Raw genomic sequence first — 26,291 nt, 5'->3', positions numbered from 1 at the left:
ATAAGATAATATATGTTGTTATAAGCTTCTAAGATTTGAGGTGATTTGTTATGAATCAAGAGACAACTAACATGGAGCCTTTACTGTCTTCTCTTTATTTTTGCTCCTCTTTGATTTTTGGTTTGATTTTTACTGTGGTTGGGTTTCTCCACAAGGTGGGGACAGAGCCTCCAACTGCTTTTGAGTTTTATATCTCCTAAGTTTTTCCACCAGAGAAGGACGAACACTTTCTCCCTGACTAATGAGGATTAGCATTTAGATATATAAGCCAAGTAGTACCGTTGACCTTAAACCCCTCACTCCCAGTGGCTTCCCATTACACTTAGAATAAAATCAAATTTTCCATGGGCGAGAACTTTACGTAATTGGGCTTTTGCTTCTCTCATCCCCCACCCCAACTTCATCTTTTTTTATTTGCCTCCCCCTACACACATACTCTGTGAACTCTCCACTGTCCATTTCCTGTTCACTCTTGTCCTTTTTCCCCCTCAAACATGCACACTGCCTTGGCTCTCTCCCACCCCATTAGGCCATCTAAACTTCTACACCCTCACCTCAATTGTTCTTCTCTCTGATGTTTGTCCTCGTGGATCTTTCCATTCTTTTGGTTTTTCTAAAAATGTTTCCTTCCTAAAGAGCTGTCCTCACATTCAAGCTAAATTACCAAACAGGGGCACTTGAGTGGCTCAGTCAGTTGAGTGTCTGACTCCTGATTTCAGCTCAGGTCATGATCCCGCAGTCATGGGATTGAGCCCCATGTTGAGCTTCGTGCTGAGCAAAGATTGTCTCTCCCCGCCTCCCCCCCCCCATCTTGTGCCTTCTCTCTCTCTAAAATAAAAATGTGTGTGTGTATAAAATTTAAAAAGTACCATCCAAATCTAAGACAACCTGTACACATTTTCCCATTTAACTATCTAGATAATATTTAATTGCTCTCTGAAATCATTTTATTTGTATACATATTTATTTCTTGTCTTCCTCTTATTAGTAAGTTCCTTGAGACCAGGGGCCAAGTCTTCTGTATTTCATTGCTATAAGTCCAAAATTTGTTAAATGGTGAGTAAATGGCATAACTGTAAGAATATAGGACTTAAAATATTATACTTAAAACTCAGAGAATGATTTTTTTTTTTTTTTTTTTACAGAAGAGGCTATTGGAGAAGTCAGTATAACATTGTCAATGGCCTGTCATGGAGGTTTGTAAAAAGGAATTTGATAGAGAAGAATACTGTCTGAAATATACTGTCTGTGGAATAGAAGGAATTCTTTTTGTGTTGGGTACAGTTAATGGTAAAGAAATGCCAACTTAGGGGCACCTGGGTGGCTCAGTCGATTAAGTGTCTAACTTCGGCTCAGGTCATGATCTGGTGGCTTGTGAGTTCGATCCCTGCATTGGGCTCTGTGCTAACAGCTCGGAGCCTGGAGCCTGCTCCCAATGCTCCCATGCTCATGCTCTGTCTCTATCTGTGTCTCTCAATAATAAATAAACATGGAAAAAAAAAAAAGAAAAAAGAAATGCCAACTTGAACATCATGTTGTAATTCATTTTCAGGGAAGAAGATCATGAGTTTGATTTTGGGCATGTTAGTTTTAAAAGGTTGTGGACATCTTGTATACAACAAATGAAGGTGGATACTAGGTTTCTCATATACAGAAGACTAGGTTAGGATTAGGATAGACATTTGTGTGTTTGTGTACAGAATGATACTGAGGCCATGAAATGTATGAGCTCTCCTAAGGGGAGAGTGTAGGGAAAGCATAGGGAAAAATAGATTAGGGCCAGACTTTGATGCACTCCATTATTTAAAGGTCTGGAGGAGGGAGAGCAGTCAGAAAAGACGACTAAAGAGAGTACAGAGATTTTAGCAAAAAGTCATAAATAGAAGCTGGGGGGATAATATTTCAAGTAGAAAGTAACAGCAACATATATCCAAAGTTAAGATGTCATATAAGGTAAGAAATTGGTCATTCACTTTAAAGTTGTAATCGTGACTGTAACCGTAATGAAAGAAATTTCTGTGAAATGGGAGCTAAAGCCGGACTGAAGTGAATTGAAGACACAATTGAAGAGTTCAAACTAAAATTTTAAGTCTGAAAAAAATTGAGAAGAACAGAGCAATTTGTTGGTGGTGACAATGTTATTGACATGAAACAGTAACCTTGAACTTTGTATATCTCTCCTTCAGGAGAAAGTCTGGCCATTTTATTTAATTTCCATGTGGTGAAAGCAAATGCAGCCTTTGATGTATATTTTTATCTGAATTCTTTTCTTGGGTTGCATTTATTGCTCTTTGTTTCCCAACATCTGTTTTCCTCTCTTTATTCTTTAATAATATACTGAGAATAATGGAATTCATCCAGGAACTGACACTGAATTGAAGTAAACCTGGAAGTGAGACTCCAAATTCAGCTTTAATATGTTCTAAATGTTTCTCTTTGAAGAAGTTACTTACCTGTAAGATAAGTAGGTTTTACAAACTCTGTTTGCATCCTTCAATTCCCTCAATTCCATATGAATATTTGAAGACTCACATTTTACTTACAGCCACTGTGAATAATTTACATTTTTAGTTGTGAAACATGGGCATAGATAAACAATTATCCAACGTTCTAGGGAGCTTTTTAATTTAATTATTAGAAATCTACCCACTTATTATTTATCTTCAACAGAAAAATAATTAACAGATGTTATATTTTCCACATAGATTTTAATTTTCTGCAAATAAGTTGACATTCTATCTAGGTAAACATCACAGGCATACCAAAATGGATTATTCAAATAAAACCAGATGAGAGTGTATTCTCTTTTTAAATAAATAATATATAGTTAATATTTTATTTTAACATAAGATTCACACTTCCTACATCCAGAACACTATAAAAGCACCTCCATTTTAGTTTCCACATAAAAGTAAAACCACAAAGTTACCTTTATGTTCAACTAAGGAATTTATCAGTAATTAAGAGTTTCATAACAAAAATGATTTTCTCTTGTAAGGAACAGAGACAAAGACTTTTGTGAAATTACTATTATTATTATTATGTTTGGCAGACTGTAATTGGAATTTTCCATCAGTATTTCAAAATTTGTCAGTGAGAGAAGGAAGACAATGCAGCTGCCCATTTTTCACGATGGCCTGCTATGTTTTGCAAATTATGATTTTGGCACTTATGCTTTGTTAGAGCAAAGAAATGATATAAAAGTAAGATTTAGATACATTCCAGCTCTATGATATTATCTGTAACCTCTAAATGACTAAAATGCTGAAATGTGTCCACACTAATATATTTGCACCCAACGCTATAGTTTCTCCCCTGGACCCAATGGTGCTATGTAAACGGTACACTGTAGAATCAAGTATTTGTAGTGCATTTATTTATGAACACCCATAGAAATTTGCTTCTGTAAATTGTTAAGGAAATGTTTAGATGCATCAAAAACCAAAATCTTGCTTCCAGAGTAAATGTGGATAACGTTACCTTTATGGCAACTTTAGAAAATCATTTTTTTTTACATACTGGTGCCATAACAGGCTTATTATAGTTCAATTATTTATTATGAAAAAGGTGAAATGTATCTTTGGTGAATATCCACTCACACTATCTAACTTCACCAATGCAGAAGTAAAGCCTACATAGTTTTAATAACTTTCCTGGGTATAGACATGGTTTTCTTGGTGCGCATCCAGGACTAGTGTGAAATCTGATTCTTCACTTGGCCATGTCATGTACTACCAATTGTCCATCAGAATCTCATGTTACTCTTAAAAATATAAATGTCAGGACACTAGTAACCTGCAACTTAATTCAGTAGGTCTAGGGAGTGACAGGATCATCTGAGTGTGTGTAGAGAGCTTGGGGAATGACTACTTTAATACTCAAAACTTGCTGGTCACTAGTAGTCACAGTATGTTAATCTTTCTTGATGGATTGGATATTTATTTAGAAGTGTTAAATCCACATTGGGATGAGTAACATGCTTAGGACATGTTATACATGGTAGGGAATGCTTATATTATCACTTGGGAATCAGTACTTTTCTGTTCCTATAGTTTTGACTCAGCATATATATTGCTGCTAAGGAGTCAAAACCTCAGTAGAAAATCTTACTGTGTCAAAAGATATATTTTGTGTGTGTGTGTGTGTGTGTGTGTGTGTGTTTACCTTTTTCTGGATAACAGTTTTCCACAGAGAAAAATATTTAATATGTTAGATTTAACTTTTCCTATCAACCAAAACTACAGGTATTTAAGCCTTTTTTCATACAAACAAGAAGGTACCAATTTCCTTCTTCTTATTCTGTCTGTTATTAGATGATTGAATGAACGACTCCTGGTCGAGTAATTTTTATTCTCCCAGATTCTGGGTGAAAAAGATATCAGGGCATGGAAATAAAGCATTGGTTCTACTGAATTGAACCATACTCTAGAAGCTGGTACAACCAACCAGCAAACTTTATTTCCTCGATGGTCTTGTATCGAGGTTTTTGGATATGACCTAGTTTTCACTGATGGCTACATTTGTGTGACTTGCCAGATTTGTGTGAAGTTTGGAAGGTGCAAGTGTGGTGGAGAATGATTCTCTGCTGCTTCTATCTGTAGGGCTCACCCCAGTCCTAGAGATGCTGGATTTCCGGTGCCAACCTACAAGGGTGAGGGTTGTGTGTTTTGCGTGTTCCTTGATTGATTGTCCATGCAGGTTAAGCAGTAGACATGGCTGTAGGACCAAGAGTTGCACAGGTGGTAGAAGTTTCTGTTTCTCTAAATTGAAGTAAAGGCACCTATGTTCTCTAAAGGTAGCCATCTCAAATGTTGTTTCTTGGTTTCCTCACCTTCTGTATTATGACAGAGAGAACAGCCAGCGTTACAAACCAGGTCTGTAGTAGTAGTTTTGCTCTTTCACTAATGGGTGATCAACGTTTTCTTTTTTGAGTGATTTGAAGTCTTGACAATCCCTCCAGTCTTCATTTGTAGTAATCAAACCATAATTTTGGACATAGTACAGAAAAATATGTGTCCAATCACCTGAGTTCCCACTATACTTTTCTAGGCTCCTGTTTTATAGTGGTTATCTTATTGTTCCTTATTACTCTATTACTGTGGAATACTCCATCCAGCACTGAAGTACCCTGTTTCCCCTTATTTGTTAAGTGGCATGAATAGCCCTTAATGACCAGCTCTTAGATTCCAAATCATTGGAACTCTTCAGTCCTGTAATAGAAAGCATTTATGCCTCTGGTAATAAAACCTTAAATTCTACAGAACCTGAAGTCTTGGGGAAAAAGGAGTTTAGTATATTATAAAGGTGCATATTTGGTTATAAATAAGAAGAAACCACCAACTTCATCTATTGGTTCTGGGACCCATGCATTTTATTTATAGGAGAAACTGCACCATTAATTGGCATATGGTTCTAATCACATTCTACAAGTCAGTAGGTCATTGCACCATTCAATAAAACTGTTTCTGGATGATAAAATAGATAATCCCAAAGGATTCCTCTAGTTTTGCTGTTGAATGAGCTCTATGTATGAGTCAATATTATGTAAAAGAACACGACAATATATGATGCTTTAAAAATTATATTTTTAAAAGTGTCAGCACAGTTATGTGGAAGAAGAGGTACACCCATGTCCAAAATAAGGTTTATTCCAGAGAACACAGCTAACTTCAACTTATACCATGAAAGGAGCTCAGTATAATAACTTGCCTCTAGGTTGGTCTCTTAAAGACCAATGTCCTGTCTGGACCATGAGTTTCACTTGTTTGTTTTTTGTTGCTTATTTTCATTGCTAAAAACATACGTTGTAGATCAGAGTAGTCAAGTCTGTCCTAGTTAGAAGTTCAGTAACAGCCATCATCCGAGTCCATAAAATGTCTGAAGATCATCCATGGCCTGGACTGGATGCCAAGGTTACTGATTTTTCATCCATGGAGTGAATCATTCTATCTGGTTAAGAACCTCTGATGTATAGAGAATTTTCTGATGGGCTTTGATAATTTTCTGATTCCACTTCAAAGGGATCCATTTAACGTCCATCCCTTCCTCCAGCAGGCAAATCAAAGTCCAATGAATTAACTTGTTTATACTCTGTTTTAGCTTATCTGGTTACTCCAGGTAAATCAAATACCTTGGTTTCTACTTTTAGGAGTACAGTTTCTGGTAGGTTTAATTTTTTTTTCTCAAAATAGTACAGAATAAATTTTAATTCTTTCAGTACATACTTTTTATCTTCCTTTTTTTCTTTTCTATTATGGTGTTATTTAACATTTAGGACAGTTCTGGGACTTGCTGTTTTAAATTCCTATCCATATACAAGACATTTAGGAAACTGAGCTTCTGTAACTAGGAGGTAGGTTGGCAGAGTATGAATTAGCCAAGAGGGTTTTGAGGTTCTGTCTGACCTGACACTTAAGTTTACAGGAATCATTAACTGGAGATTCTAACTCTGTGAGTGAAGGTGAGATTGTAACATAATCTCAACCATTTGTACTTCACTTACTTATGTGGTAAGAATTTTTCTGATGGCTTCCCCCTTTATATTATTCATAGTTGCACTAAACTTCTTAAAGAGAGATTTCCTTTGTAAGCCAGACAATGATTCCAAGGGGAGGAAAGAGAAAAAAAAAGCTACTCTATTGAAGTTTTTCTTGTAGGTATAAAAATAAGACAATCACACACAAAAATAACTCATAAAAATACAAGACATGAATGTTTACACACTATGATATGTGGTTAAAAGCACAATAAGATCTATTTCAAGACCTAATATAGTTTATTTTTTAAATTATTTTTTAAGGTTTATTTATTTATTTTGAGAGAGAGGGAGGGAGAAGAGAAGAGAGAGAATCCCAAGCAGGCTCTGTGCTGTCTGCACAGAGTTAGACACGGAGCTCAAATTCACCAACCGTGAGATCATGACCTAAGCGGACATTATGACCTGGGCTGACATCAAGCATCAGATGCTTAACTGACTGAACCACCCAGATGCCCCTCCATAGAATTTATTTTTAACATATTTTAATAAAATGTCAATAGAATTGATAGGACTTTTGAGGAGATTTCTACTTTATTTGGAAAATGTAAAAAACATGGGGTGAAATTCTTACAGATTTAATAATAACTCTACATTTGAACTTAGTCCACATTCTTGGTTCTTACATTTTAAAATCATTGGATATGGAATTTTAGATGTAGCATCTAGAGTCTTCCTTTATCCTTAAAAGTGAAAATCTGTTTATCCCATTCAGAGGAGAAATTTTTTTGCCACCTAACCTATGAAAGAAAGATTTTATAAGTCAGTGTATGTATAAGTCAGTGTATGCCTCTTGAAGAAGCATTTCCACAGGCTCCATTACACCTTTAGTGGGGGAGGATTCTATAATCATCACGTATGGATATTTGTAGTTCAGGGTTCTATAACTTGAAGCATAACAAATCTCTTGAGGTCTTTGTCTGAAGCCAAATACTGTGACTTTGTTTTCCTCAGCCATACAAAGTGCATTTTTGATGGTCCAATGTGTCCTTGATGGACAATAAGATAATGTTTTCTATCACTCCAATCAAGATTCCTAGAGTTAACAGGGAAGGGGAAAGCTAAATTATGAACACTGACCTTTCTGAACTTTGATCCTTCAAGCTTACTTTTTTCATTCTCTGCAAAAATTCTCTGCTGTTGTCTTACTTGATGAGGAGTAAGGTAATTTCCAACTAGTAAGGTATTACTTGTCACCATAAATTAACTGGCTGGAATTAATCATTAAAATACACCAAGTATATTGTATATACTTGTTTCTTATGAATGGTTTTAAGATAGAAATTTAGCACATACAAAACACTGCAAACTCCTCAACTTCTAGTTGAGGGGACTTTGAGTTTGGGACTGAGTAAATTCGGGAAACATTCCTACCTCTACCAAACTTCTTACCTTAAGTTTGAAACACATAGCAATAAAAGGCTTAAAAATACATGATTGTCAATGAAAAGGCATAGCTGAGAAGAGAAAAAGAGAAAGAAATCTTCAGTTACTAAAGGGGACTTCCTAGCAGTGGCAGTAAGTGGAAGTTGAAGCTATACATGACTCATAGAGGTGCTGGGACCAGTGCAGATTTGAGAGCCTGGGATATTGATGTACTTGAGGGATCCAGAGTTGCAATTTTAAACCCCTGTATGACAGAGCTGTATGCAGTTTCCCTTAATAAAGCCAGTAGCTCGGAAAGTAGTGCATACTCACTGAAACTTCCAACTTCTGGTTAAATTGTACATGTAAGAATAATTGGACCTGAGCTGTAGCCATTTAAGGGAGGTGAGTCCCAGTTTTATAATACCTGAGATTCTTGGGGTTAGATGACAAGGTTTCCTAAGTCATGCATGTGAAAGGAGAGATTTTTTTTTAAGCTCCATTTTTGTTTTTATTTTTTCTTTAACCAAAATTGACACTGATAAACAATGTGAAAGGACTATCCTAGAAAACCGTATTACTCAAGATACAATAAGAACAGCGACCCACACTGAGTAGAGTAGGAATTTCATCTGCTCGGAAATCATCTGAGATTTTCCTGGCTATTCCATATAACAACACAATGCCACATCATTCTAGTATTTTCCACCATGTGTTATTTTTGTGTTCATTACGTATCTCTACCTGACATATGTTTGTCTTCCCTAATTAGAATATAAGCTCTATACATCAGTGTTGTTGCTGGTTTTGTGTGTTCCTACATATTGAAAGCCCCCCAGAAACTATGCCTATAGCATCCAGTATGCATAAATAGTTGCTTAAAGTATTGAAAGTTTGAGCATGATTAGACAATAAATATGACAAATGTCCAGTTTAAGCAAGAGTTTTGGAATAATTTGAACTAAAGAACAAGATAATATTGAAAACTTACAACTTTTTATGTTTTCCTACATAGAACTTATTTTGTATTATTTGGTAACCAGAAAGTGGCAACATGTGGAGAACAGGCAGAGAAAGGAACTGGAAAATTACATAAATTAAAAATGATACTGGCTTTTTACTGGCCATTTTCAATTATTAGCTATCAAGTATGAGTTCCTGTTCACACTGAGAGATGAGAATAGTCGAAAGAAACGTGAGAAACTTTTGCTAAGGAAAAAAAAAAAAATCCAGGTGCTAATATCCAAAATCACATCATACCTTGTTAAAGACAGAACACATACATCGGTTGGTGATACCAAATTTGAAGACCACCTACTTGTCGATGGAATCCACTTCTGAAATTACTTTATAAACACATATCTGAATAGAGGTCCATCAGCCTCACCTTAGGGATAGATTTAAAAAGTATGTGAAATTACTCAAAATGGTATCATACAGCAAGAAAATCTCAAAATTGAAATAACCAAGATCTTTTCCTATTAGGATATTATAATTTACAGTAGGAAGTGAGAACATCAGCAGAAACAACATGGCATCAGAATACCAAGAAGAACAAACATTCACTGAAGTAATTATCATTATGATCTGTGTCCATGTTGTCAAAACTCTGTAAGAACACAAATGACAGGTCAGGATACTTATGATCCCTTTTCCCTTTCTGCCACAAGTCTTGCTGGTATGTATATTGCTTTGTTCTAATCTTCTAAATTATACCCATTGAGAATATCGTGTCACAAGACATTTTAATAGTGTCTAGTATTTTTCATGAATGTATATGCTCAGTTTAAGTGTGAAAGCAGTGCAGTTAATCACAATGCATGTAATCTTATAAGCTTACTCAAGCCTAGGATATAGGACTAAAAAATTTTCTGTAAGATATTTTTTCACCCCAAGATGAATTTTTAATCATAATTTGAACAGTGTTTGCATTTATAATGGTCATATATCCAATTTACTAATTTAATTTTTTTTTTTATGCTGACTTTCCATTGCCCCTCCTTTTGTTGTTTAATTCTGAGATCTATTTGATGTCATTTTCCGTTGTGGTGATTTCTATGGCTATGTTCACATCTAATGATTCTCTTCTTCGTCTCCCTTTTTCTTCATCACTTAAAAGCATCTTCATTATTAAAATGCCTAACCTACTTACTTTTTGCTAGTCATCCCTTCATATAACTCCTATTTGGAATATCTGCATTTTTATTTAGTTCAATTTAAGGACCCCAATCAATTTAACCTTAATTGCCTTCATACAAAATGTTATAAAAGACTGAAAGATATTGGGGGGGGGTGGGGAATAGTCAACATATCATCCTCAGATTTCTCCTGATTTTCCATCAATTGTGAACCTAGAATTTCATGTCCTAGAATGGTGTTTCTCAGCATGTGATCCAAGTACCAGAATCATCCAGTGAACTTGTTGACAGTGTTGTTCTGGGTCTCACCATTGGCCTACTGCTTTGGAATTTCTGGATGTAGAGCTGATAGTGATCTTAATGCACACGATGTTTTAAGAACCTATGGATCCAAGAGCTCTAAAAGCTATATATACAGATAGCTATATACAGAAGAATCTATATACAGAAGGATCTATATACAGAAGAATAGGAACACCTGGGTGGCTCAGTCGGTTAAGCATCTGACTTCAGCTCAGGTCACGATCTCACAGTTGGTGAGCTCAAGCCCCACAGTGGGCTCTCTGCTATCAGTACAGAGCCCACTTCAGATCCTCTGTCTCCCTCTCTCTCTGCTCCTGCTCCACTCATGCTGTCTCTTTCTCTCAAATATAAAACAAATAAACTTAAAAAAAAAGATAGAAAAGAATGACTGTTTGAATTATATATATTTTTCTTTTTAAGGATTTTTATAGAGGTAAAATTGAGCAAAGAGGTACACGTTTGTCTTCATACTCTACCATAGCAGGATAGTGATTCCAGTCCCAACTACATGTGTAGATGTCACTCAATGTAAGCTGAAGCTCGTTAGGTCTTATGACAAGGAAATTGTTATTTTAAGGTAAATCTATAAATTCATTCAGTAGGGGAACTGAATATCGTATGTTATATAAGCCTGGCATAATAGGGTTGCATTAGGATTTCACGGATACAATAATTCTAAATATTACAAGTAATATTACTGAGAATAGGAAACATTGTTAAATTACAGATGGTAATTAATGATCAGTAGATATTTGCTTGGTAAATAACTATCAAAATATTTGAACCTCACAAGAAAACTTAAATATGTATGAAAAACTTACCCTTTGTAGATTAAACAAAGTTTGTAGTGAAGTCCGGAGTTTTTAAATTTTACACATTTTCTTGATTAAATATTTCATAAACATTTGTGAAAGGTGATGTGATGAAATTAAAAACATCTAAATGTGGCATCGACAATGGAAGGGCATTATTATTCACTTGTGACTGAAGGAATCCCACAACTTATGATAACTGAAAGTGGCTTTGAAATATGTCCTGGGAGTTGAGCTTTCTCCTAGGGAAATTAATGCCTTATTTGTTCACATAAGACTGTGGGGAATAGGATTTAATCTTATTAATTTGACATTTATTAAATACATATGTTTTTATAGATATTATAAAATAGAAGTGTCTGAATATATAGTTTACTTACCTACATAGGATTTTCAGAATGTCAAGAAGGATTATTCTGAGGATGTGGCTGTGATCGAGGCTAAACCAAATACAAGCAAAGTGTAAGGACAAACTCTAAATGCATATACTTATTTCTTGAAAGCCCCCAAATGCTCAATTTAAAATATTTATAGCTCAGATACTGAATTATATTAATGAGGTTGGGTTTTGAAAAAAGAGAAAAAAGAAGTCATGGAATATGGTGCTGCCTTGGAATGTAACTTTGCAGAAAACTCAAAGCAAGTTTTCCATCTCTGAATAAGCACATAATGTTTATTATGTCAAAAACTAAGAAAAGCCATTCATCATCTTTCTTTCAGCCAAATCTTCCACCTGATTTTTTGCTTCCTTATGTCCCTTTGTAATTTATAACTAGCAAGAACTATATCTAAGACATATTTTTAATCAGTTTCAGCATTGAGCTCAGTATATTAATTGATATGTAATTGAAGATAATAGGGAAATGCATGAAATTCAAAAAATTGTCCTTTAACTTTATTGAGTATCTACTGTGTGGTATTAAGCTAAGTATTGGTGTAAAGAAATACAAGATAAAATGCCTGCTACTGTGATCACCATCTAATGAGAGCAAAAAACAGTTTTAATAGGGAAAAAATTGTGGAAGAGACATTTCAGGTAATATCTGAAGTGGAAATAGAAACCAGGAAAAGACACGCATATATTCTAGTGAGGGCAATAGCATGTATATAGACAATTATGCATATAAATCATGGTGCATTTGTGAGAATCAGGTTTGGATATACTATGAGAATTGTCTAAAATGCACCAAGGTGAACCAATCTCATTAGTATTCTGTAAGTTCCTGGAAACAAAAATCAAAAAAGCTAAGTGGGATATGATTGTAACAGCCCAAAGAAAAAGACATTGTTTACTATAAAATTTTTAACATTCAATAATTATTTACTAAAATATTAGAAATATTTATTACACTAAAAAAACATAGTCAAGGCTTTATTGACTAGATTGTTAAATTTTAAGGTAGAGGAATTTGATTCCTCATACTATTTATTTTAGGATAAATGTATTTAGGGTAAATATTTTTTCTTCTTATAGGTTTACAATATTGTGGGAGCTTTTTAAGGGAAAGATGGAGATAAAGGCATTATTTTAGCCTTTGTTATTCTACTTAAAGTAGTGTATATGAATATAATATGTGAATCAAATGACTGTTTGAACCTAACTATATTTCTAATGAACAAAGTGTGAAATATTTCATGCAAGTCTAAAATGTGTAGTGTGATAATAAGGAAAAGTCTAAAGCGGGTACAAAATATGAAGTGATAAAGTCGAACCAAAGATGGGAATTAGGCCCTAGGTTAATGGAAGAAATATATATGATCCCCGGAATTTTAAAATATTAGTGAGGGCATTGTGTTTGGAGTGGCTGGTATCAGCTATCAAAAATGTTCATAACTTTGCTATTTAACTATCAGAATGTTTATAGCATTGCAATTTAACAGTCCTAGCCATGCAGAGTTAAAATGTCACATATAAATAAAATTTAAAAATTATTTTACAGTAGATATCCATAACCACTTATAACATATATAGATAAGTTATAACAAGCATTTGGCAGATATACAATAGGAGCAATATTCTGCTATTCAGGACTTTAAATTCATTATGTCCTTTATTCTAAAAGTACTTTTTATCACAAGTTACGCATTTCACTTGTGAGGACTAAATATTTTAATGATGGAGTTTGATGATACTGAGAAGAATTGGAATGTTTGCATAATCTGGAAATTAATCTTATAGATGGGTTTCATTTGTATTGATAACCAGGAAGCATCTGAATAGCCCCTATTTTGAGAACAAGTATACAGAAGTCTGTTAAGAACACAGGAAAAAAATAAAAGAGTTAAGAGGAATGGCAAAGGCATTGCCCTACTTAATTTCAGGATATGTTGTGACAGTAAATTCTATTCACTGTCTGGAATAACATTTCAAATGTCCCGTATGACATTTTTATTCTCGTCATTAGCATTTTAAAATATTAAATCCATCTAAAAATCTAATTTGAACCTCTAGGTAACTTCCATTTCTACCATTTTCCAAGTTAATAATATGATTTTATATATAGTAAACATATTCTTTCTTGTAATTATATGGCTTATTTTCGTTTAGTCTCCAGGACAGTTTCATAACATGGCTATATTCTATGTGTTCTTTAAATGCAGTTTTGTTCCCTTTTGTCCTAAAGAGAGTGCTCTAATAAGCTGTCCTCTGTTTTAAGTTTTGAGTTTAAAACCTAATTGCAGGGTGGATCAAAAGACTTAATAGTGTAATTAACTTATTCTTTAGCGTTCTGAATTTATTGTGAGTTAGAAACAAATTAAGCCATGAGTGTCATGACGAAAGGATTTCAACAGAATTTATATGACTGAGCATTTCTAAATGAACTTCATAGAAATATATTTAACTGTCTATTTGTAAGGTTTCCTCTCACAAAGGAATTTCTATATTAGGTATTTAGTTATTAAATATGTATTGAATATATATTTAGCTATTCAGAAATATATGAAACCTTAAAAAATGCTCTAATATCTATGGAAAAATGTATAGAAGGGTAAAAATTAGTTAAATATTTTAAATCCATACATTTAAGTGAATGTATGCCACTTCTTTAATGAAACTACCTATTAGGTAGATAAGGAGATGGACTATTGAAATAAAAGGAAAAAAGATAAAGGTGCCACATAGCTGTTACTTTTTTCTTTTAAAGCTATTTGTAATCCTTACTTTATTCTTTATTTTTAAGATACAAAGAAAACAAGGAGAAAGAACTGGAATTGGTTGGGTCCGTAGTACTGTATGTTAGGGACCATGCTGGAGGCTTTGAAATATGCCATGTCATTAAATATGTAAATTTACCAAGTATAGTGAAGATAGTTTTCCCTGTTTGAAAATAGGCTGAAAGAGTTACAAAACTTTGAAGACACAAAGATAGTATGATGGATTTAGAAGAACATATAAGACATAATATAGGATATATATAATATGTATAAGAATATAAAATGATACTTTAAATAGAATAATGTAAAATATCTAATAGTCCCCATCATAGACATTTAAAAATATCATCTTCCTACCTTCCCTTTCTCTAGTTCTATTAGAAAAATACATCATAGAGGGCAAATTTTATAGAATCAAATCTTGTCCTCCCTCGATTCATAACTCCTTATGCTCATTAAGTGAACAAAATTTATTCATAAAAGTGTAGCCACAGAAATAGAATATCTGAATGGCCTATACTGGTAAGGAGATTGAATCAGTAATCAAAACCTTCCTAACAGACAAGAACCCTGAACCACATAGGTCACTGGTGAATTCTACCAGACATTTATTTTATTATTTTTTAATATAAATTATTGTCAAATTGGCTTACATACAACACCCACTGTTCATCCCAACAAGTACCCTCCTCAGTGTCCATCACCCACTTTCCCCTCTCCCCCACCGGCATCAACCCTCAGTTTTTTTGTGTATTTAAGAGAGTCTTATGATTTGCCTTCCTCCCTCTCTGTAACTATTTTTTTTCCCTGTTTCCTTCCCCCATGGTCTTCTGTTAAGTTTCTCAAGACCCACATATAAGTGAAGACATATGACATCTGTCTTTCTCTGACTGACTTATTTCACTTAGCATTATACCCTCCAGTTCCATCCATGTTGCTGCAAATGGCATGATTTTATTCTTACTCATTGCCAAGTAGTATTCCATTGTATATATAAACCACATCTTCGTTATCCATTCATCAGTTGATGGACATTTAGGCTCTTTGCATAATTTGGCTATTGTTGAAAGTGCCACTGTAAACATTGGGATACATGTGCCCCTGTGCATCAGCACTCCTGTATCCCTTGGGTAAGTTCCTAGCAGTGCTATTGCTGGGTCATAGGGCAGTTTTATTTTTAATTTTTTGAGGGACCTCGACACTGTTTTCCAGAGTGGCTGTACCAGTTTGCATTCCCACCAATAGTGCAAGAGGGTTCCCATTTCTCCACATCCTCGCCAGCATCTATAGTTTCCTGATTTGTTCATTTTAGCCACTCTGACTGGTGTGAGGCACTATATCAGTGTGGCTTTAATTTGTATTTCCCTGACGATCAGTGATGTTGAGCATCCTTTCATGTGTCTGTTAGTCATCTGGATTTCTTCTTTGGAAAAGTGTCTATTCATGTTTTCTGCCCATTTCTTCACTGGATTGTTTGTTTTTAAGGTGTGGAGTTTGGTGAGTTCTTTATAGATTTTGAATACTAGCCCTTTTCCCGATATGTCATTTGCAAATATATTTTCCCATTGCATTGATTATCTTTTAGTTTTGTTGATTGTTTCCTTTGCAGGGCAGAAGCTTTTTATCTTCATGAGGTCCCAATAGTTCATTTTTGGTTTTAATTCCCTTGCCTTTGGAGATGTGTCAAGTAAGAAATTGCTGCGGCTGAGGTCAAAGAGGTTGTTGCCTGCCTTCTCCTCTAGGGTTTTGATGGTTTCCTGTCTCACATTTAGGTCTTTCATCCATTTTGAGTTTACTTTTGTGTATGGTGTAAGCAAATGGTCTAGTCTCATTCTTCTACATGCTGGTGTCCAGTTCTCCCAGCACCATTTGCTAAAGAGACTGTCTTTTTTCTACTGGATACTTATCCCTGCTTTGTGAAAGATTAGTTGGCCATACATTTATCTCTATTCCATTGGTCTATGTGTCTGTTTTTGTGTCAATACCATATTGTCTTGATGATTACAGCTTTGTAATAGAGGCACAAGTCTGGGATTCTGATGCTTCCTGCTTTGGTTTTCTTCTTCAATATTACTTTGGTTATTCTGGGTCTTTTGTGGTTCCCTACAAATTTTAGGATTGTTTGTTCTAGCTTTGAGGAGAGTGCCAGCGCAATTTTGATTGGGATTGCACTGAGTGTGTAGATTGCTTTGGGTAGTATTGACATTTTAACAATATTTATTCTTCCAATCCATGAGCATGGAATGTTTTTTCCATTTCTTTGTGTCTTCTTCAGTTTCCTTCATAAGCTTTTTGTAGTTTTCAGCATACAGATCTTTTACATCTTTGGTTAGGTTTATTCCTAGGCATTTATGGTTCTTGGTGCAATTGTAAATGGGATCAGTTTCTTTATTCCTCTTTCTGTTGCTTATTGATGTATAAAAATACAACTGATTTCTGTACATTGATTTTGTACCCTGTAACTTTGCTGAATTCACATATTATTTCTATCAGTCTTTGGATAGAGTCTTTTAGGTTTTCCATGTAGAATACCATGTCATCTGCGAAAGGTGAAAGAAAGTTTAACTTCTTTGCCAATTTTTATGCCTTTTATTTCATCTTGTTGTCTGATTGCTGATGCTAGGACTTCCAACACTATGTTAAACTACAGTGGTGAGAGTAGACATCCCTGTCGTGTTCCTAATCTCAGGGAAAGTTCTCAGTTTTTCCCCACTGAAGATACTAGCTTGGGCTTTTCATATATGGCTTTTATGATGTTTAAGTATGTTCCTTCTATCCCAACTTTCTTGAGGGCTTTTGTTAAGAAAGGATGCTGTATTTTGTCAAATGCTTTTTCTGCATCTATTGATAGGATCCTATGGTTCTTATCCTTTCTTTTATTAATGTGATGTATTTCATTGATTGATGTGAATATTATATCAGCCCTGTAGCCCAGGAATGAATCCCACTTGATCATGGTGAATAATTCTTTTTATATGTTGTTGAATTCGATTTGCTAGCATCTTGTTGAGAATTTTTACATCCATGTTCATCAGGGATGTTGGCCTGTAATTCTCCTTTTTTCATGGGGTCTCTGGTTTGGGAATCAAAGTAATGGGGGCTTCGTAGAATGAGTCTGGATGTTTTCCTTCCATTTTTATTTTTTGGAACAGCTTTAGAAGGATAGGTATTATCTCTGCTTTAAATGTCTGGTAGGATTCCCCAGGGAAGTCATCTGTTCCAGGACTCTTATTTGTTGGGAGATTCTTGATAACTGACTCATTTTCTTCACTAGTTATGGGTCTGTTCAAATTTTTATTTCTTCCCATTTGAGTTTTGGTAGTGTATGAATGTCTAGGAATTTGTCCATTTCTTCCAGGTTGTCCAGTTTGTTGGCATGTAATTTTTCATTGTGTTCTCTGATAATTGCTTGTATTTCTGAGGGATTGGTTGTAATACATCCATTTTCATTCATGATTTTATCTGTTTGGGTCCTCTCTCTTTTCTTTTTTAGAGGCCTGGCTAGAGGTTTATCAATTTTGTTTATTTTTTCAAAAAACCAACTCTTTGTTTCATTGATCTGTTCTACTGTTTTTTTGTTTTTTTTGAATTATATATTTCTGCTCTGATATTTATTATTTCTTTTTTTCTGCTGGGTTTGAGGTTTCTTTGTTGTTCTGCTTCTAGTTCCTTCAGCTGTGCTGTTAGATTTTGTATTTGGGATTTTTTTTTTCTTTCTTGAGATAGGCCTGGATTACAATGTATTTTCCTCTTAGGACTGCTTTTGCTGTATCCCAATGGATTTGGATGGTTGTGTTTTCATTTTCATTTGTTTCCATATATTTTTTAAATTTCTGCCTTAATTGCCTGGTTGACCCATTTGTTCTTTAGTAGGATGTTCTTTAACCTCCATGCATTTGGAGGTTTTCCAAACTTTTTCCTGGGGTTGGTTTCAAGTTTCATAGCATTGTGATCTGAAAGTGTGTATGGTATGATTTTGATTCGCTTATATTTATTAGGGCTGTTTTGTGACCTAGTATGTTATCTATCTTGGAGAATGTTCCATGTGAACTCCAGAAGAATGTATATTCTGCTGCTTTAGGATGAAAAGTTCTAAATATATCTGTCAAGTCCATCTGGTTAGTGTATTATCCAGGGCCATTTTTTCTTGATTGATTTTCTGTCAAGGTGATCTGTTCATTGTTGTAAGTGGAGTATTAAAGTCTCCTGAAATTACCACATTCTTACCAATAAGATTGCTTATGTTTGTGATTAATTATTTTATATATTTGGGTGCTCCCAAATTTGTGCAGGACATTTAAAATTGTTAGCTCTTTGATGGATAGACCCCATAATTATTATATGATGCCCTTCTTCATCTCCTGTTACAGTCTTTACATTAAAATCTAGTTTGTCTGATATAAGTATGGTTACTCCAGATTTCTTTTGACTTCCAGTAGCATAACAGATGGTTCTCCATGTCCTCACTTTCAATGTGAAGGTGTCTTCAGGTCTAAAATAGGTCTTTTGTAGACAACAAATAGATGGGTCTTTTTTTTTAATCCATTCTGGTACCCTATATCTTTTTATTGGAGCACTTAGTCCATTTACATTCAGTATTATTATTGAACGATATGGGTTTAGAATTATTGGGTTATCTGTAGGTTTCATGCTTGTAGTGATGTCTCTTATCCTTTGTGGTCCTTTCAATAATTCAGTTACAGAGTCCCCTTTAAGCTGACTTCCTTCAGTTTTTGATTGTTTGGGACAAGCTGTATCTCTCCTATTCTGAATGACAGGCTTGCTGGATAAAGGTTTCTAGGCTGCATATTTGTCCCATTCATCACATTGAAAATATCCTGCCACTCCTTTCTGGCCTGCCAGGTTTCAGTAGACAGGTCTGCTACTACCCTTATGTGTCTACCCTTGTATGTTAAGGCCTGTTTATCCCTAGCTGCTTTCAGAATTCTCTCTTTATCTTTGTATTTGCCAGTTTCACTATGATAGGTTGTGCAGAAGATCTATCCAAGTTACATCTGAAGAAAGTTCTCTGTGCCTTCTGGATTTCAATGTTTGCTTCCTTCCCCAGACTATTATTCTAAATTCTTGTTCAGTTATATTGTTTATATCTGTTTTGATCAATTCTTTAGCTGTCATTTCCTCCTGGAATTTCTTTTGAGGAGAATTCTTCTGTTTCTTTTGAGGAGAATTCTTCTATTTCATCATTTTGCCTAGTTTTCTGTCCCTTATGTGTTTTAAAAGCTTTTTATGTGCCCTGCACCTGTGAGCACTACTATATTAAATAGGGGTCATACACTGTCCAGGGCCTGGCCCTTCAGGAGGTGTTTTTTTTTGGAGAGTGTTACTTGCTCTCTATTGTTGTGACCTTGGTTGCTTTATTTCCCTATTCAGAGCAATGTTTTGGACCCTCCACAAGATGTGCTTTGATTTGTTAGTTGAAGTAGCCCTGGAAAGGAAAACAGACAAACAAAAAACAAAACAAAAAAACAGAAGCACCAGCTACAAGTAAACAAGCTGGCGGAGGTGATGATGAAAGAGGCCTTATCCCATAAAAAGAGAGAAATAACAGGGGCAGAGAAAAAGAAAGAATAAAAATTGACCAGAGAAACTAAACAGCTTAATCCAGAGAGAGAGAAAGGAAAATAAAGGAGGTGTGGAACATGTGTCAAGAGTGGATTAAACATGTCTGCTTAAACAAACCAACAACCAGAGTAACCAGACTAGAGGAGAGAAAAGGTAAGTAGGACAAAAGGAAGGGAGAAATATATCTATATAATAAGAATTGTCTGAGAATTAAACCAGGCAATGCAGCAGTGCTGGTCTGGAGAAGGGGCCATCTGGATCCTCAGCGTCTGTCCTGCTCCAGTAAATACGCAGTTACCAGGCACAGAAGGGCATGGTTTGTTGTAGGCAGCCCTCCTCCAATGTGGGCCGGCCCCCCTCCAATGTGGGTCCACCCTCCCATCCCTGAGGTCCCACCTTGGTGGTGGTGGGGAGTGAAATGGCAACCTCCCAGTCTCTCCTCCACAGACCCAGTGTTCCAAACCACCCTGTTCGAGGCATCTTCACTGTGCTGCAAACATGAACAAGGTGGTTTGTCTTGCTTCGCTGACTCCCGTACCTGGCGCTTGGCAGGGATTTAAACTCTTGCTCTACTTGCCCAGATACTGGGGAAGCACAGCTCCCTGCTGCCTGATACGTGGTCCCTGCATAGCAGTCGCAGGCAGGCTTTGTTCTGTCTCATAGCACTCCAGGGAGGGGATCCTCTCTGACCTAGTCACTGAGCCTGGGAAGGGCTCCCCTTCTCCCTGGGTGCGTGTTTGGACAGCCTGCCCCAGTCTGGAGATAGCCCCGCAGTTAGAGATTGTATCTTTCTCCGTCCTGGTCTGTTTTTCTTTTGTCCAGATACAGTCCTTTGCTTCCCTGGCCTCTTTCTCTTCCCTTTGTTTCTCTGCAGAAGTGGATCCCTCCCCTCTGTTTTCTCTCTCCCAGTTCGCAATCACCCACCTATGGCCCATCAGGTTGTCCTGGTGGGTCCCTGGAAGCACGACTGTCTCTTTTCCTCCCAGATTCTTGGGGTTCAAAGTCTTTTGGCTTCAGCACTTCTTTCTTTGAGAGACAAGGGAAGTTCGGATCTCCCTACTTCTCCATCATGTTGGCGCCTCCTCCCCAAACATTTAAGGAAAAAAAAATTTTTCTGAAACTCTTCCAAATTTTTGAAGAAGAGGGAACATCTCCTAATTCATTTATGAGGCTAATATTACTCTACTATGAAAGCCAAATGAAGACACTACAGAAAAAAAAAATTGCAAACCAACACACAAAAAAGTCTTCAATATACTTTGGTTTGAATTAGCAAACTGAATTGGCAGAATATTAAAAGGATTGTATACCATGACTGAATGGCATTTATTTCTGGAATGCAAGAATGGTTCAACTAAAAACAAATTAATAAAGTAATATACCACATTAACAGAATGAAGGACAAAACATGATCATATCAATTGATGCAGAGAGAGCATCTGACCAAATTCAGAAATGTCTTATGATAAAAAACACTCAACAAAGGATGGATAGAAGGGAAAACATCTTCAACATAATAATGGAAATATAGGAGAATCCTGAAGTACTATACTCAATGGTGAAATACTGAAAGATTTTTCTTGATGATCAAGAATAAAACCAAGATTCCTGGTTTAGCCACTTCTTTACCATATAGTATTGGGAATTCTAGCCAGAACAGTTAGACAATGAAGGAATGACTAAAAATAAATGGCATCCACGTTGGAAAGGAAGAAGTAATAATTATCTATTTGCAAATGACATGAACTTAAATGTAGAAAACCCTAAAGATTCCACAAAACAATTGGTATAGCTGATAAATTAATTTGACATTTCAGAACACAAGTTAAACACACAATCAGTTATGTTTCTATGTGCTAACCATGAACAATACAGAAAGGAAAATTCTTTTTTTTTTTAATTTTTTTTTTTAATTTTTTTTTTCAACGCTTATTTATTTTGGGGACAGAGAGAGACAGAGCATGAACGGGGGAGGGGCAGAGAGAGAGGGAGACACAGAATCAGAAACAGGCTCCAGGCTCTGAGCCATCAGCCCAGGGCCCGACGCGGGGCTCGAACTCACGGACCGCGAGATCGTGACCTGGCTGAAGTCGGACGCTTAACCGACTGCGCCACCCAGGCGCCCCGGAAAGACAATCTTAAAAAAGAACAGTTGGAAGACTCACATGATCTGATTTTAAAACTTACTTAGAATTTGCAATAATCAGATTATGTCACTGGCATACATATGGTAGACATATAGATAACAGAATAAAATAGAAATCCCAGAAATGAATTCTTACATATATGATCAAATAATCTACAACAGTGTGGCCAAGTTCATTCAACAGGGAAAGTTTAGTCTTTTAACAAATAGTGCTAAAAAAAACTTGGATATACATATGCAAAAGAATAAAGTTGGGTGCTCACCTCACACCATATGCAAAAAATTAAAGTGGGTCAAAGAGCTAAACATAAGAGCTAAAGCTATAGAACTGTTAAGAGAAAATGCAGGGTATAGGATTCATTCAATTTGGCAATTATTTCTTGGATAGGATGTTAAAAGTGCAGGCAACAAAAGAAAAAAAAAAAAAAAAAAAAAAAAAAAACAACCCAGATAAAATGGACTTTATCAAAATGAACTTTTTTTTTTACATCAAAAGAGTGAAAGGCAACCCACAAAATAAGAAATTATTTGCAAATACTATATCAGATAAGAGATTCCTATCAAGAATATGTAAACAACCCCTGAAACTCAATGCTAAAAACAACCCAATTTTAAAAAAAGGCAAAGGACTGGGGCGCCTGCGTGGCGCAGTCGGTTAAGCGTCCGACTTCAGCCAGGTCATGATCTCGCGGTCCGTGAGTTCGAGCCCCGCATCGGGCTCTGGGCTGATGGCTCAGAGCCTGGAGCCTGTTTCCGATTCTGTGTCTCCCTCTCTCTCTGCCCCTCCCCCGTTCATGCTCTGTCTCTCTCTGTCCCGAAAATAAATAAAAAACGTTGAAAAAAAAAAATTAAAAAAAAAAAAAGGCAAAGGACTTGAATGTACATTATCTGAAGAAGATCTACCAATAGCAATGGAAACCAAAACCAAAATAAAATATCATTTCATATTAAAAGGATGACTATTATCAAAAGAGCCAAAAAAAACAACCCATAAAAACAACACTGTTGGCAAGGATATACAATTACTGGTAGGATTTAAAGTGGTGTAGCTACTCTGGAAAATGGTATGGTGTTTCTTCAAATAACTTACATGATTCAGCAATCCCACTTCTAGGTATAAATCCCAAAGAACAGAAAGCAAATTCTCAGACAGATGTTTGTACACTGTATTTACAGCAGCCTTTTTCACAATATGCAAAAGGTAAAAATGACCCAAATGTCTATTGAAGGATGAATGGATAAACTGAATGGATAAACTGAATGGATAAACAGAATATGGTGTGTGTGTATATATATATATATATATATATATGCAATGGAATAATATTCAGCCTTTAAAAAGAATGGAATTCTGATACATGCTACAATATGGATGAACCTTCAAAACATTATGCTGAGTAAAACAGGCCAGACGCGAAAGGACAAGTGTATGGGTCTACTTATATGAAATAAATAGAATAATCAAATTCATAGAGGAAACAGAATATTGACAACCAGGAGCTAGGGGCAGGTGGGGGATGGGGGGGATGGGGAGTTACATTTTAATGTAGTTCCAGTTTGAGATGATGAAAGCTATGGAGATCAGTAGTATTGATGGTTTCATGATGTAAATGTGCTTAACGCCACTGAATTGTACACTTAAAAATTTAAATTGGTGAATTTTCTGTATATTCACCACAGTTTTTCTTCTTTTATGAGAGATGTCAGTATTTAGACATTTGGTTATTTGCAGTTATGATAAAGGAAGAAGGAAAATTGGTTAATACTTTTGGAGCTATCACTATTAGCCAGATAGTGTCTTTGTCCTTTATGTAGATTTTTTTTTCATATAATTCTTATGATAATCTACACTACGTATTTTGACTGCCATTTTTTTTTTTTTTTGGAGGAGGATGTTGAAACAATTTACCCAGAATTACATTATATGTAAGTAGTAGATGTAAGATTTAGAAGTGTGCTTCTCTGGACCCTAAATTAAGTCTTTACAAGCATATTTTGAAAACTTAAGGGAATATATTTTCCTACATTCAAACAATAAGTTTTTTCCTTACTGAAATTCTGTTCATTTTTTCAGACAAGATGGATTATAGTCCTGATAAATTAGTGCTGTCATGACCACCTAAATTTTCACAAGAAAAGAGATCACAGTTTATGTTATGATCACTAGTTTTATTTCCTGATGTATATACCTGGCAATTACAGAAAATTTATCATTTGTTAAACTGATAAAATATATACATTTACATTTCTTTAACTATATTGAAAGATCATTGTTATATCAAATAAAGTAAAGTAGCTAAGTTACTATAATTTGGCACTTTGCTAGAAACATCCACAGTAACACCAAACATACAAAGTTACAGAGGAAAGCATTTTTGATAAATGCGTTATTTTTGTAAATTCATGTTACATTTAATTTACCAATTGAATACTTAAAAATGATTAAGCAAAGTCTGACTTATCACTATTAATTATTAAATATATCATAAAATTATGATCTGTTAAGAAATATTTAGAGATGCCTGGGTGGCTCAGCCAGTTAAGCATCCGACTTCAGCTTAGGTTATGATCTCATGGTTTGTGAGTTTGAGCCCTGCATCAGGCTCTCTGCTGATAGGATTCTGTGTCTGCCTCTTTCTCTCTGCCTCTCCCCCACTCATGCTCACTCGTGCTGTCTCTGTCAAATATTAATCAACATTTAAAAAAATTTTATAAACCTTAATGAACATGGATTTCTAAGTTGAGATGTTAAAGCATAACTCACATATATAAATATATGGTAACCGATATCTTTTCATTGTGAAGTTACTTTCTACATAAGTTATTTAGTCCAAATACCTTGTTTTCTTGGAAGACCATGTCAAACAGGATATCAGGGAAAAGAGGAACATTCTTAAAAGCTAACCTAGAAGATGAGATTTAAGAATTTTTTCTTAGGAAATGTTATCTTTACTAGGACCTTTGAGTTTCAAGTGTGTATGATTCAATCATTTTCTCAAATTGGTAGGTGGATTAGATGGGTGTTTGTGTTACATTTTAACTTTTCAGCAACAGATTTAAGGATTATGGTTTTCTTTTGAAAATAAGTAGAAATGATTTCTCTGTGAAGTTCCTAAATATTCCATAGTTTTAAGTTATGTACTATTTATTTTCAAATATACTTAAAAATAACTGAATATGTATTCTCATATAAAATCTGCTGGAAAATTTAGTGTTAAATTTAGGGTTAATATTAATCATATTTATCAAAATTATCATCCACCAACTAACAGAGCACAGAACTGGGTTCCACTTTCTTTTTAAATTCTGGTTAAGAATTGAGACAAATGCAGAGCATTTCAATTTTTCCTTGATGATGAGGAGCTGTGGCCATTCTTGTTTTGTTACCTCATCCTGCCAGGAACTAGATCTTTATCCACATACTCTTACTGGTTAGGAGACATTGGTATTTCATTTTGTTTAAAATATTGAATTAATAGGAACTAAAGGTATATTAAAAATAAACATGCTAAAACAACAATCAAAACTTAATTTAGGGGGCCCTTGGGTGGCTCAGTCGGTTAAGCGCCAGACTTTGGCTCAGGTCATGATTTCCCTGTTCCTGGGTTCCAGCCCTGTGTTGGGCTCTGTGCTGACAGCTCAGAGCCTGGAGCTTGCTTCTAGTGTTGTGTATCCCTCTCTCTCTGCCCCTGCCCCCCACCCTCTCTCCCTCTCAAAAATAAACATTAAAAAAGAAAACAATTTAGATATAAAACCCATTTAATAGGCTGAATGATAAGAAATGTATTAGATACTATGTTCTTTCCTCCTTAACAGAGAGGTCCTCATAAAATACTGATATTATAAAAATGTTTAATGTGCAGAAAATAAAATCACTTTATTATATAATGATTTTCTTTTTAGAGTGCAAGACTTCTTTTTGCATTTTAAATATTATCCATGTGTAGAATTGGATCATTATCTGGAATTTGAGAGTTAAAGGAAGAAAAAATCCAATAAATTTGACAGGAGTCAGGTGGATAAAATAGAAAAAGAAACAAAGAAGGTGGTAAAATGTAAGGGCCGCAGTGTGATCTGGGAAAGAGTGAAGGCAAAGTGGGAAATTGAAACAGGAAATTGAAAGTTGCTGTTCAACAGGTATTAAAGTTTCAATTATACAAAATGAATTAAGTTCTAGAGATGTGGTATACAACATTATGTCCACATTAACATACTGTATTGTGCATTTAAAAATTTAAGAGAGGGGCGCCTGG

General features: G+C 35.2%; 1 long non-coding RNA gene across 2 annotated transcripts in view; it reads left to right on the top strand.

The window, feature by feature from the left end:
• The window catches only part of LOC147577513 (uncharacterized), a 273,639-nt gene that overhangs the window by 99,931 nt on the left and 147,417 nt on the right, over window positions 1-26,291 (top strand). Inside the window, exon 4 of one of the 2 annotated variants that reach the window (XR_015255841.1) lies at window positions 1,146-1,196. The exons of the other annotated variant lie outside the window; for it this stretch is intronic. This is a non-coding gene — a long non-coding RNA (uncharacterized LOC147577513). The remainder of the gene's footprint in view (window positions 1-1,145; window positions 1,197-26,291) is intronic. 2 annotated transcript variants of the gene reach the window in all.

Source organism: Puma concolor, chromosome C2 (assembly GCF_028749965.1).
Source record: "Puma concolor isolate L17-30 chromosome C2, mPumCon1.1.hap2, whole genome shotgun sequence".
Lineage (NCBI taxonomy): Eukaryota > Metazoa > Chordata > Mammalia > Carnivora > Felidae > Puma > Puma concolor.
The sequence above is the reverse complement of the archived record's forward strand: the minus strand, read 5'-3'. Positions and strand labels throughout refer to the sequence as shown.